The sequence below is a fragment of the Sinocyclocheilus rhinocerous genome, unplaced genomic scaffold (genome assembly GCF_001515625.1).
Source record: "Sinocyclocheilus rhinocerous isolate Xijiao unplaced genomic scaffold, SAMN03320098_v1.1 scaffold3911, whole genome shotgun sequence".
Lineage (NCBI taxonomy): Eukaryota > Metazoa > Chordata > Actinopteri > Cypriniformes > Cyprinidae > Sinocyclocheilus > Sinocyclocheilus rhinocerous.
Window position 1 is genome coordinate 237338 of NW_015634006.1, and position 13392 is coordinate 250729.

The window sequence follows — 13392 nt, forward strand, 5'->3', positions numbered from 1 at the left end:
ATTATTGGAATATTTCACAATATTACTGTTTTTATTGTATTTGCTTTTATATCAGCGGAAAGAGGGATTTTCTTAAACAAATTTCCTCATCAGCACCTGAGCTCTGAGGAATAAAGATATCCGATAATGACATAAAATCAAATTCTAGGAACACGGATTCGAACAGACTTAAACCCCGCCCCCATTACCTGCGAGTCAGAGATCTCTTTAATCTGATTGGCGCAGAGCTGCAGAGGCGCTGTGACGTGGGGCCGCTCTGAGGCTGGGTCAGCAAGAGAAACCACCCGTCACAGATCTCAGCGAGACTAGAGCGAGCGCAGCCCGTTCACATTACAGCACGAGACGCGCCTCTGCACCTCTCCGATTCACAGGTACCGACATCCACTGCATTTTAACGTTGTGTTTAACACGAAATGTTGAGGACATGATCGGTAACTGCTGCTGCTTTCCGCAAGATGTCAGACATTTAAAAGCTTTTGGTAGCCTTTAATGTTGGTTTTACATATTGATGTCATGTAATGTAAAGTATGTATGTGTGTATACATGCACGGTGCTGCAGAATACTTGCATTAATAATAACTGCACTTCGCAAATGCAGGCTAGTCCCACAGATTAAGAGTTTACAGTCTGTTTTAGTTTGCATTAGCTGGTTGTCAGTGCTGCAGAATACTTGCATTAATAATAACTATGCACTTCGCAAATGCAGGCTAGTCCCACAGATTAAGAGTTTACAGTCTGTTTTAGTTTGCATTAGCTGGTTGTCTCTATCCCGCATGTCTTTATGATTGGTTAGTTATCTCACTTAGTCAGAGGGTGGATGTGGTCAACCACTTCTTTAGTTTTTGAATGCACTGAAACTTTGACAGCTGATGGTTTGATAGTATATAAAGAATGGAGATTAGGCTAAAAAATTTTTTTATGTCGTCATATGAGGCATCATATTCTCTTCTTTTCAGATAAAATATTTTACTGTTGTATTACAAACTCTGCAAGTGTAAAACCGAAAACATCTCCGCAGCATTTAATGAAACTAAATTGAAAAAAAAAAATACTCTTTTGAACTTCTGCATCGTTCTGACATCAGACAAGTGAACGTTTCTGCAAATGATAAACTGTGTTGATCAGTCAGTATTTGTCAGTGGCATTAAAACGGATTAGATGTCAATCCATGTTGACATCTCCACTGTGATGGTGTTTATAACTGTTATTATGACTTGTCAGAATGTGTAATTCAGGCTGTTTCCTCAAAAGTGGCACAGTTAAAAACTATCAAACCTGACAGCAAAACCACAGCACATGAGTAAAATTGCTTAGCAAAGTTATTTATTTCATTTGACACGAGAACATTTACAAAAAAAAGCCTCAAAGCAGCAAGAAAATGGTTTAATTCTAAAGGTCAGAGAGATGGTAAAAAAATAGGGATGCATTGATATTTTGGCTGATACGATAATGATCATTCTCTATAAATGGAATATGATAACCAACATACCGGCAGATAAATCTAAATCTTGATATAAATTTGTGTAAGCCTTATTAAAAACAAAACAAAAGGCGTATTACATCCAAGCACTTCTAACTATATCAAACATATAATGTACAACTGCTTTTATTTAAAACCTTAACTGTAGAAAATAAAGAAACAACCCCCCCCCCAAAAAAAAAGACCAATTATAGCCTACTTTGAACCAGTTAAAATGCCTGACCTTTAAAACTCTTTGAATATATCATATATAATTTTCATATCTGACAAATAACACTAACATTAAAAATGAACATCTATTGGCTGATCCCGATATGACCTCTAATATATTGTGCATCCCAATAAAAATGGTCAATAAATTATGACTTTTGAGGAAAACAATAAATACATGTATTTCACAACCCCTTTTAAAACATATGAAACCACACTGCACTGTATCTAACCATTAAAGGACAAAACCTTGCTTCTAATAGACTGAAAATGCTTAATGTTTTAGTTTTAATCACTGTTATCTTATCTCAACATAGCATCTGTCTCTTTTCACCAGTCAATCAAGTGGTTCCACATGTGTGCCCTTTCTCTTTCAGCCTATTAGCATTTCGTTTCTGCATTTTTGTGCTGTTTCCTCCTCTTTGCCACAGCCAGCGTTGGCATTATTTAAAGCACTTTGGCTGTTTGATTTCCTCATTTGAACATTCTTAGGGATCAGACAGCCTGCCGGTTTTAGCAATTGATAATCTCAGATGTAGTTAGTACCAGTCTATTGGTTGATCAGTTGGTGTACTAGAATAGATCAAGCTTTTATCAGTTATTGTGGGTTGCTCTGACAGTCAGACTGTGATGTGCAGATAGACACAATAATGTTAGGGCTGGTTACAAGCAGCATGTCTTCCTCTTTGCAAAACCTTCGTTTGTGCAATCATTTGTGCAGTTCTGTATAGGCTGTAGAAGGAAATAAAGTCACAGTTATCGCTGCATTATAAGTGTTCTAAAACAGTAACAAAGCGGCGGCTGAACTTCCCTGTGCTTTCCTGCGGCTGAACTTCCCTTTAGAGTCATGTCGAGTGTGCCGTGCTTCGACAGAAGCTACAGGAACGTAAAAAAAATTAACAAAATACGGCATTTTGTTCTAGAGCAAGTCACGATGGTGCTGCAATTAAGAGCTGAACTTTGAACCTGTCTGCAAATAGCATGTGGATCACACACTTGATGGGTTGATTGTCGCAAGCAGCCATATGGCATTTGTGTATCTGTAAGCATCTCTTAAAGGGACAGTGCACACAAAATGAAAATTCTGTCATCATTTTCTCAACCTTATGTCATTCTAAACTTGAATGACTTTCTTTCTTCTGTGGAAAACAAAAGAAGATCTTTTGATCTCAGTGTTTTTTGCCCACACACTGAAAGTCATGACATCCAACTTGTTTTGGACCCCAATGACTTTCATTGTATGGGCAAAGAACGCTAAAATATTCTTTGTGTTCCTTACAAGATCATACAGGTTTTTGTGTTTATTGGCTAGCATACACTCTACTAATAATGTTTAGTGAAGTTTTGAAGCTGCATCAACTAAAAAGCTCATATTTTAAAAGACCGAGCTTGGGATTTAAGAATTGTGTATAATCGGATAATCAAAATGAAGATAGATTAAAATTGATTAATGGGTCTTGTCAACTAAATCAGTCAAGCTCCACAAATGATGAAAAAATGCAAATAAAGCACCATATTTTGCATTATGTTCCAAGTCTTTTGAAGCCCCTTGAAACACTGTGTGTGAAGAACAGACAAACATGTGAGTTGTTATTCACAGATGCTCTTCCCCAATTCGGGGGTATGCTGATTAGTTTGATTTCTGACATAATTGTAATGATAACCGAACGGTGTTGATTTAGCAACCTTATAAACAGAAAAAGCAAGTCATTCCTATAGCTTGTTTTTGCACATCCTGTGGTGGAGGCCTTTGTAGGGTGAGAGAAAACTCGCAAAGGTTACCACTATTTGTATATAAGCTCTATACTTCCTGAATTTGAATTATGTTGTGGTTAGTTAGCTCACCTTAAAAGGGGAAGTGCAGTTTGTGGTCATAAACGCCCATGACAGACTCTATTAGCACGAATCATGAATCGTTCTGAGTGTGGTGTGACACTGTTCCGACCTGCTGAAGGTTTAGGTGTCACTCTGTATCTCTTCTGTCCTCTTCTGAGCAGCCATGGGAAACCAGTGAGTATCTCCATCGTCTGTCTGATGAATTCAACATTTTGAATGCTGCATGATGATCTATAGATGGTAGCGTTGTGTCTGTTTTCAATCCTTCAAGCTTGCCTTTTGATTCTCCTTTCTATGTGGGTTAGTTTATAGCTCTTCTACAATCGATTTCTTGACCTCTCCATGGTTCGACACTAACAAGCGATGAACTGAAACCTTTTCTACCACTGGACCTGCATGCACAGTGATCCAAATGCCTTTGTTATGATAAATGGTGCCTATGTATACGTTTTCTTAAAACTTCTTGCCTGAGATTTGGGATGCCTTTAAATCTTTGGTGTATGTTCATATCTTGCTTGCCTGGGGAGCCTTGGATGAAGTTTAGACTAACTCAGGGATGTGTCTGGATGCTCTGGTGATTCTTAATGAGAAAATGGGTTTGTCAATAGAGAGAATTTAATGTCTCCCATCTTCTTTGCATGTGTCCATGTTAGATGTTGGCCCAGGCATCACGTTTAATTCCTGCACTCTTTCTTTGCTGTCTTTAGCTGTTTTGAGCTTGTCAACTGTCTGGAATGCAGAAGTTTTAAGGAAGTATACCAGTTTTAAGAGAGATTTCCAGCATTAAAATAAATATTTTCTGTGAAATTCTGTGGACGACTTTGTGACATGTTTTCGATTACCTCAGACGTACACATATCTCAGTTGTAAAAATCAAAAGTGCAACAATCGCAGTGATATGTAGCCCATTTACATGTTGGTAGCTAATCAAATGTGTTCGACTTCAATTAGACTTACAAAGTAGTCCACAATAAAAGAATACATATGTATAATGTTAAAGCAAAAGTGTGATTGGTGCAATTATGAACCGGTTCAGATTTCAATTATTACGGTAAAGCAGCATAGCACTTTGAGAAATCAATATATGTTGAGTCAATTTAGTTATGCTGTCACATCAAGTATGCCCTAATTATACACCACATCCTGTGGTCTAGTGAGAAGTCTGATGTTACCCATAAAAAAATAAATAAAATTGAGTCTGTGCTGCTTTACAGCCGAGTAGTGCATCCATATTATCCCAGTGAACCAAAGTCTATAGTCTTTGATTGAACTAAAGCATAGCCTACAATGTAAGTCTATGGAATAACATGCAATATCCCATAAATGTTCATTGTAAGGAAATTTCTCTTTATTTCTTTCATTCTTTCACTTTCTTTTTTTCTTTCTTTTTTTTTCATTTTTTGCTTGTTTTTAGGTCAGAATTTTCCAGAAGAAAATAAAAATTCATGCAAGATAAAGACTGAAAAAAATAATTTAAACTAGGGCTGCACAATTAATTGAATTTCTAATCACGATTACAATTATGGATGCCACAATTACGTAATCGTTCAAAGCGGCAATTAATCGTTCAAACCAGGTTCAGCTATGACTTCACCGTAATAAAAATTTTCAATGCTAGCAAACTTTAAAGGTGGGATGATTTTTGGTAGCCAATGTTGATATTTCAAATCACCAAAACAATCACGCCCCTACCCCAAAAGGGACTCGCCCCTATTTTGATAGCTCTGTTGCGGCTTTTACAATGAAACACACTGTGCCTTCACGACATGGCGGCGGCGGCAACAACAATACTACAACGAGAATAAAAGTTATGCCTTCTCTTTCTACTTGTTATCTTAAGGGTTTTTCCATTTTTTTCTGTTTTAATATAACATTATAATGCCATTCATATTTAAGAAACCAATCCGATTTATATTTCACATTTGAGGCTTAATACTATAGAAAAGCACTAAAGGTTTTTCAGTTAAAGTGTTTTCAGCTTGTTTATTTTCATATAAAAATACGGCATGCAGTTGCATCAAACAATGGTATAAACATCATTCAATGTAAATTGTGATAATCGTAATTAATAATCGCAATTACAATTTCAAGGGAATAATCGACAATTATGATTGTTGTCATAATCGTGCAGCCCTAATTTAAACCATTTTCAAGAAAGTTTTATTTTTTATTTTTTACTTTGTTGCTCACCACATTTTGCATCACATGATTTAGCAGACAAAAAAGAAAAAACACTGTTTAAAGAAATGATAATCAAAGATTAGGTTATGCCAAACATGTTCTTTTCAAAAAATGTCATTCTTTTAATGCAGCTTTTTTTCTTCATTATCATACCAAGGATAGGATCACTCTGACATATTTGACCTTATGCCCCATCAAAATTTGTTTTCAGAAATTAAAAACATGCATCATAGAAGAGGTGTAATCGTTGTATGTATGAATTGTATTTTTAATGTATTTTTGAATAAAGTAATAGGTCGAGATACAAATGAGCTTTATGACCTTTGTATAAAGGGCTGATCTATTTTCTGATAAATGACAGCTTGCCACAGTTGCTGTCAATAGAGTTTAACTAACTGAACCTGGAACCGTCTTTAAAGGGGTCATATGATGCTGCTAAAAAGAACATTATTTTGTGTATTTGGTGTAATGAAATGTGTTTATGTGGTTTAAAGTTAAAAAAACACATTATTTTCCACATACTGTACATTATTGTTTCTCCTCTATGCCCCGCCTTTCTGAAACGCGTCGATTTTTACAAAACTAATCGGTCTGAAAAGCGAGGTGTGCTCTGATTAGCCAGCTATCCAGTGCGTTGTGTGGTTGACTCTTAACTTTTATAAAGAATATCGCTTTGGATTTGAGACTTTAGTCTTTGCAACTTTACAGATCTTCTTTATGCACCAAGAGCTTGTAAGACTCCAAAGAGAAAGGAAAATTTTAAATCGCATCATATGACCCCTTTCAATGCTCAGATGTCTGAACAGTGTAACATGGCCGTGACATTACCCAATAATGCTACCTCATTTTGCACAACTTCTGTTTTAGGAAAGAGGAAATGTACTGTCTCAGATTAAGAAACAATTAACAGAGGTATACCGGAGAGACAGCCCTCCTTAAATACACATATTTAAACAGTTTAGAGTGTTTACCCAAACTGTGCGCCTAAACCAACCAAGATCCCACTGCAGCTGCTCTGTTAGCTTACCATTTGGATCTAGTTGCACAGTGGATCACATGGTTCCCATGGAAACATTGTCATGACACACACACCCACAAAAAAAGAATACAGTAGACCACCAGCTGTGTTTAAGTTAGAATGGATGTAGCCAAAAACAGCACAGTATACCGTTATGATTGACATTATGTGACAAGGTTTGGCATGATCTCCCTGAGTTGATGGTGACAACTTTTAGAATGAAGAATATAGACAAAATAGACACAACAAACCACCACCCAACAAGTTGTGAGTCTATCATGAAAGAGATTGCTGAAGATTGCAGACCTGCTCGGCGACCGAATGAGCAAAGCTGCATACATGTTATTTTGTTATTGATCTTAGGATATCCCTACGGCTGTGTGGAGTGAAAGTAACTTTCACAGCTTCTAAGCAGTTTGGTGACTCGTGAATCATGCTGTTGAAAATCAAATGGCAAAACAATATTTAAAGATTTACAAAGTCACACATTTTATGTTTTATAATGAAAGCCTGTTAATTTGAGCTGGAAAATAAGTGTTAGCGATGCACCAATATTAAATTCTGGCCAATGCAATAAGCGACTAATTATGTTCATGTTATGGTGATACTAAAATGTTTTCTATACTATTTTGTCTAAATAAACTCTAAAAATGTCAAATTATAAAACACTAGTAAAAACTAAAATCACTGTTATATTCTACAACATTTACAATCACAAGAATAATGTTCAGTATGAAAATTGCATATTGATTTAGAGATTTACTAAAGATTACATTTAAGAGTGTTATTAAATTGTTTTTAAATGTCTAATGTGATTAGTTTTTTAAAGGGGTCATATGATGCTGCTAAAAAGAACATTATTTTGTGTATTTGGTGTAATGAAATGTGTTATAACATATATATAAAAAAAACTTCAGCTTTAAAAAAAAAAACTTGTCTCTAAAAATAGTTTTTTTTTTCATTCCACGACCCTGTGTTGTTTTTAAGCACAAAAACGTTTGTGTGTGAATGGCCCCTAACGGTGGCCTTTAGCCTTTTTTGTTCAGGTGGAAGCTTTGATCAGCTATAAGACAGGTAAGTATCAGGTAAATTCATTTTTCAGAATGTCTTGAATTAAGACATATGGTGAAAATTTGTAAAAAAACAAACATTTGTTTCTACCATGCTTAACCAGCTAAGCATTAAACTTGTTTTTCTTTGTATGTGCAGTACAAACTAACAACCTATAAAAGATAAACCCATGTGGACACAGGTGTTGCAAGATTCTTTAAGTAACTGCAGTTGACTGAGCTCAGTTTACACTCTCGTGTCTCATAGAAGACTGAACTAAATAAAACAGGCCTGGATGATAGAAGTGTGTAGTTGTCAGAACCCTTTACTTTACTTTTACTTTTAGTCATTTAGCAGATGCTTTTATCCAAAGCGACTTACAAATAAGAAAAAGTAATTAAAACTAAAAGCTAAAACTCTATAAATACTATATATATATACACACACTTGCTTTGAAATACTCAAGGAAAAACAGACAGATGGGGAGCACTTGCTCTGACATGATGGTGTCTTAATAATAATCACTTTACACATAGTAAAAGGTCTTAATGCTTTAAAGACACATCATGTGTCATCTTCCGGTGACACTTGTAGATTATACCGCAGTCATGTAAACCTGAAGATTTCTACATGGTGAGGTCAAGGTCCAAGTGAATAAAACTAAAGTTCAAAGTTTTTAGAAATTCAGCTGAAGCTGACTTATTTTCCAGTTAATTTCATGCCATAAAACATAAGATTTGGCCCTGAATATCTGTAGGATTGTTTTGCATAGGCCCTTATTCTATAGTAATTGAATGATTTCCTCTTCCTCTCTCAGTCTCTCCATCATTGACCGTAGCAAAATGCCACTGGGAGAGGATGGACACTCTTGGAAAAAGAAAACGTCGAACATCAAGGACATCTATGACTTCAAAGAGGTTTTGGGAACGTAAGTATAAGAACATTTTACTTCCAACTCATCAGCTACAAAGCTACCGCTGATGTTTGCATTTGAGCTGATGACGGTTGTTTCTTCCTGATATAAATCATACTTGTCTGTATTGAATTATGTTACAGTTTTGTGCTAAGGACGTTTTTGCGTTGACCTGTGCAGACGTGGCACTTCTCTTTCATTCCAAGTACATGATCATGATGTTTGCCAAAGACAATCAAGCTTTTAATGGACTTTTAATAGGGAACATTCACTATTTAGTACTCAGCCCACTCTGACGAAGCAGATTAAAATAGGAAATTGTCCAATCATAACAGAGCTCATTTACAAATAGAGATCTTAAAGTTACAGTCTGTGTAATTCAAAGTATTTTTGGTGCAAGGAACCTGAAAAAAAAGAAGCTATATAAGTCTATAATATGGCTTAAACAAACCAGATGTTCTCAATTTGACAAGTAGCGACAAAATATGAATATGAAACTGATTTGAAACTGTCCAGGCCATTTTACATAAAGTGCTTATTAATACAAAGATGCTTTCTTAGTTATACATTTTTCTGGTTCTGATTCCACTTGTTGTTGTTTTTTTCTTTAGCTATTTTAGAAGTGTCAGAGTATTTAAGTACAATGTTCCATCCGCATCAACAAAAAAAATACAGAAGTTTAAGAACCATTATGTTTTTTTTTTGTGCTGGAACCAGTTCTAAACAGGAATCAGTGCTTAATTCCAAATGCTAGTCATTCATTAAACACTTCCACATGCTTTACTCAGACCCATTTTAAAGACTGGGGGCCATTGTAAGGACTGATTTTTAGGGCTTGTTTAGTTTTCAGGTGTGCAGGGTGACCCTTGACCTCTTCTTATACAGTGACAGGAGTGGGAATATTCAGGGCCCATATCCTAGGCCTGGATTCAATGGAATCTTTTGTGAGATCATGTCTGCAGTGAGAGTAACAGAGAGAAGGGGAAATTATGGTTTCATTTATTTAACTAGAGTTGGTCTCGTTTTCTCTGCTGTAAATACTGTAGGTTTAATGAGAATACAGAATGACATGTTATGTTTTAAACATTCCCAGAATCCAGTTGGAACAAATGGTAAAGTCTTAATCTCAAGCTTTTCTTTCTCAAGCTTAAAGATTTCAATATTAGCCAAACTCTGTTCTTAATGTCAGTTTTGTATGTTGTCCAGGCTTGTTTGAGGATAGATCAACAGCTCTACGTCGTTCAACTGCGAGTTCATCGTGGGTTGGTTGTCTTGGCAACAGGAGGAGACACTTTCCATATGGACTATAACTGTTGCTATGGAAACAAAGTTTTTATTTTCTATTAATAATCTGGCGGGTAAATGTGTAAGCATTGAGAGCCTCAATGTTCAGTCTAGTGGAAAAGATTTTGGGGGTATTTTGTCCAGTTGTGATGGTCTGCTGAATTTTCTTCAGGCTTCCCCTATGTGACTTTGTGTTGTAGTGGACGCTCACCGCTTTGAGGGACAGTATGCAGCTCCTCATTAAATCCAGGACTAAACAAACTCTTTAAACAGTCAGTCTCATAAGTCTCAGTCTCACTGGAGAAGATGTCAATATAATGGCAAACTGTTAATGTGCTTCACTAAAACCGCTATTTATTGAGTAAGTGTGAGGCTCAGGAAATGCAAATTGATGCATCTTTTAAAAACCAAAGCCATTTCCTTTGGTGTGGAGTCATAAAAGCCTGCTGTAAAAGCCAACTTAGGACCATCTGGAACAAGCTTGTAGACCATTTTGGACCAACAATAAACCAAAGTGGTGGTTAAGCTGGTTTTATGAACACGGGCCATCTAGAAACCCGCTAAAATGCTCTAAAACACAGCTAGCATCATCTTAAGATGGATTTTCCAGCAGGCAATCGAGTCAGCCTAAAGTTCATAGATACATGATCAGGATCAGTAAGCTGCTCTGTTCTTCATTCATATTTTTCATTGAGATATTTTCCAGGTTCTGCAGTAGCGCAGTCGTGCACAGAAAATGTTTGCAGTAATTTCATTGCATTTCACCCGTTTTTTTTATTTATTATGTTAAAGGGGTCATATGATGCGATTTCAATTTTTCCTTTCTCTTTGGAGTGTTACAAGCTTCAGTAGGTTCTCCATTTTTGTATGGCAGACCATAAAAGAAACAAACAATCCTATAGATCTCAGGCCTGTTTACATCAAGAACAATAACGATAAGGATAACTATAATTATATTAACATCCACACCGATGGACGATAATGCTTTGTTTACTCCAAGCACACGCTACAATTATGCCGTCATTTGCTTTAAATGGTTTGTATGGCTAATTCCCTGGAAAAATTGTTCTTAAAGAGCAGGTCATATGGTTTTTTAAAGTGTCCTAATATTGTGTTGGAGTCCCCTACAATAGGTTTAAACGCATCTAAGGTCAGAAAACACTGTAATTTTCCCAGAATATACATTTATACATAGAGTCATTTGTCCATGATTTCGAAACGGTTCGTTCGATTCCTTGTATTTGATGTAGTGGTTGTATAGCGACCCCAATACCGTCATATTTAGGCACTGTAATGCGAATTTACCAGGGGAACTCCGACTGAAAGCGTGTATTTTACACCCCAGAAGGCGATTTTTAAAGGGGGACCACCCTCGAAACACGATTGGGCTAGTTTTGAGTAGCAATTTAACACTTATGCAAGCGAATCGTGCCCACAGCTAAAGTTTAGCTGCTAAACTGTAAATACTTAACAGAACAATAATGGTGGATACGTTAGCCGAGTGCTAATGTGACTAACTGATAAAACAATACAGTTTGAAAACCAAAATATGTCTACTGTAATGTACGGTGACCGAGAAGTGCAAAGCAAATCACAATTCTGAAAACAAAATAACAAATTACAAAGTGAGAAGTAATGACAGTACTTATGTGTTATCTGATACAGAACCTATTGAAAAACAGCAGAGTGATCTTGCTATGGTTACTTCCTTAGGTCAACATGACTTTAGTTTGCAAGCATCTATGTAGAAGGTTTGTTTTAAAGTGCTCTTTATGTAATATGTAGAAATAATATTGTTTTATTATATATAGGCCTACATCTGTAACACCCTTGGACTGCCCTTGTGTTCCTGTCTTGTGTTTTGCTCCCCATGTGGTCCCCATGACCCAGTTTCTCCCATGTTTGATTGTGTTCATTGATTTCAGGTGTTTCTCGTTAATTCCCTCGTTTGGTTCCAGTTATTTAAGCCCAGTGTTTTCCTGTGTCCAGTGTTCGGTGTTAAATGTCAACGTTGTGCTACGTGTGTGTCCTGCCTGTATTCCCCTTTCCTGTGGATTAATAAAGACTGTTCCTCGTAAATTATCCGTCGTCTCCGCACTCAATATCGACAACATCAACATGAAACAGCATTTACAACCATTTTTGTTTCTGTAATGCAACATATTTCCAAGTTAAATACGATAAAAATGTGGGGAAAGAACTGATTTTATCCATCGGAAATATAGTATAAATATATATTATAGGTGGTTGAAGGGGAGGGGTTAAACCATGAGAGGTCTTGGTGATGTCATCCGAAAAAGGAACGTTTTTCAGTAGTGGAGCAATTTTGTACATTTTGACAAAAGCTTTATAATATGCATGATTTGTTCCTGGTTTCAAGGACAGAAGCATGTATCAATGAAAGTAAATGAGGTCAGTTTTTATTTGACTCATATTAAAGGGTTTAGTGTCCCTCTCTTTGTATATTTTGGTCTTTCTTCTGTTTGGTTTTTGGTAATTTCCTACTCCAATCACGTAGTGAACATGCTGTAACAAACACTTATGGGACCAGTGTAACAAAAGAACTTGTATTGATTCTATTGCCTGGTGTTTACAGCATGTTTTTGTGTCGCTGTTAGCCTGAAAGCCTTCCAATAATCTGAAAACCCTAAAAATAAATTTACCATAAATGTTCCAAAATAGAAGGTGGAAATAGGGGGAAAAAACAGTGACTGAAGCAGTTTTCCGTTAACTAAGAGAGTGCAGCTGGCCAGTAGCCAGAGCTATTTTTAGTTAATAGGGTAGAATAGGGTTGGCAGTTTTTGGAGGACTAATCAAAATATTTATGTACACAGCGTTTTTATGTAACTATGATGTGCAGGATGGATATTTATATAACGCTCTAAAATAGAATTGGTGGTGGGAGCACATAAGCAATAACATTTTTACATTTATGTTTTTGTTTTTTTCTGAAGACATTCTCGTTGGTGTTTGCCTGTGCCATGTTGCTAGGGTGTTCCAGGTAGTTACCAGGGCTTTGCTACCCACTCCCTTGTCTCTATGATTGTCTCCCATGTCTCCTGATCCCTAAAAATGGCTTTTGTACAGTGACCTAGAGAGCTCAACACACTGCAAATTTAAAAAAAAAAAGAAAAGAAAAAAACACACACATGCAAATAGAAAAAAAAAACACCAACAAATTAGGAAAACATCTTCATCAGTTTGACAACACATGTGCTGCAAATACTCACAACGCAACCAAATACAGAAACGTGCTGCAAATACACCACATTGGAAATGTTAAAGGGAACCGCAACAAGTGATGAACCTGGCTGGGACATGCTTATCAATGTCTGCTCTGAAATGTGAGATTTTTTAATTTTGTAATTTTATTTTAACATCCTGATCATATGATTCCATAGCTTTTTTTTTGTGGATATT

General features: G+C 36.3%; 1 long non-coding RNA gene across 1 annotated transcript; it reads left to right on the forward strand.

Annotated features, from left to right (window-relative positions):
* Nucleotides 1-266: 266 nt before the first annotated feature.
* LOC107744850 (uncharacterized) lies at nucleotides 267-12974 on the forward strand. Its single transcript, XR_001640530.1, has 3 exons — nucleotides 267-371; nucleotides 8593-8703; nucleotides 12964-12974. It is a non-coding gene; the product is annotated as an uncharacterized LOC107744850 (long non-coding RNA).
* The last annotated feature ends 418 nt before the right edge of the window (nucleotides 12975-13392 follow it).